This window comes from Opisthorchis viverrini (assembly GCF_000715545.1).
Source record: "Opisthorchis viverrini unplaced genomic scaffold opera_v5_28, whole genome shotgun sequence".
NCBI classification, from domain to species: Eukaryota; Metazoa; Platyhelminthes; class Trematoda; order Opisthorchiida; family Opisthorchiidae; genus Opisthorchis; species Opisthorchis viverrini.
In genome coordinates this window covers 1844031-1845219 of record NW_008751684.1, presented here as the reverse complement: position 1 = coordinate 1845219, position 1189 = coordinate 1844031, and positions in this window count along the sequence as shown.

The following is a 1189-nucleotide window of genomic DNA, read 5'->3' as shown; positions in this document are numbered from 1 at the left end:
AAATATAAACCCCCAGTTGGTGAGATTGCTGCTGCGGTTGAGTGTGGGATGACTACGGGTCGGTTCCATTATGCTACATAGCATTAGCGTCGGGAGCCAGAAGTGCAGCGAGATTGGAATATAGAGACTTAAATGAACAGATTCGACACAAACCACCCGCACACTTACTATGTTTTCGCTACGGCTGCATCCATGGTTGAACCTTCGAGAACGCATGTGGCCCTTGGATCCTAGGGCTCAGGTATATACCACTTGCTTTTACGACTAGCTGGTTTACACCCTTATATGACTTGAACTTCACCTAGTCTAATGATGATGTTTGCCGAAACCTCTCGTTAAATAATCGATGTAAACCCGGCTCCTTCATTATCACCAACGGGACCAATTGAACAACTGGCTGGTCTACCTTTATAACAGGGGGACTCCTACTTCGGCGTAAACACCGATCGGGAATTGTGGGCAGTGGACCTGGCAAGTTTGCTGCTACAAACTTATTTAATTGTGTACTTTATATGCGACTGTATACGAGTCCTGATTGATTTAGCATTTTACCTTTCAGAAACTCTGCAGAGTGAGAGCGGCTTCCCGAAACCGTGAGCTAGATTGAATAGATAATACGTTTGGACCGGTGCAACCAATAAACGGATACATGATCTGCCAGTGGTGGTTGTGTATTTTTCAGGCATGAGGTTGGCAGATGGATGACATGTTTGGATATAAAGGGCCGCAGTTGGGAGCTGGATTAGTTTATTATTTACAGTTGGGGTCTTATGGTCAGCTGCGAGTACATAGACACGAATGTGTGCGGTTACGATAAGTAGCCGAGATCCGTACAACGACTACCATTATAATGGTGACCACTTTGTGACGTATTCCACCTGTGGAGCGCCGTACTCCCAATAAGAATTCTACCGTTATTTTGATAATTTACCTACATTTACCCCCTGACGTTGTATTGTCCGCAATCCGTTATGCACGTATGGGAGATGGAATCATCCACAGAGATGTCTGCCGAATCTCCACTACACAACTCATGCTGTTGTCTAAAAATGTTGTACTTGATGGAAGCTGAACACCATAGAAAAATGTGTTGTGACGAATTTCGCCAAGCAAATTAATCTCTTTTGTCAAATCTCAGGAGTACAAAGCAAATAAACGTTATTGATGTATTTTATCGGGTGGAATTCAT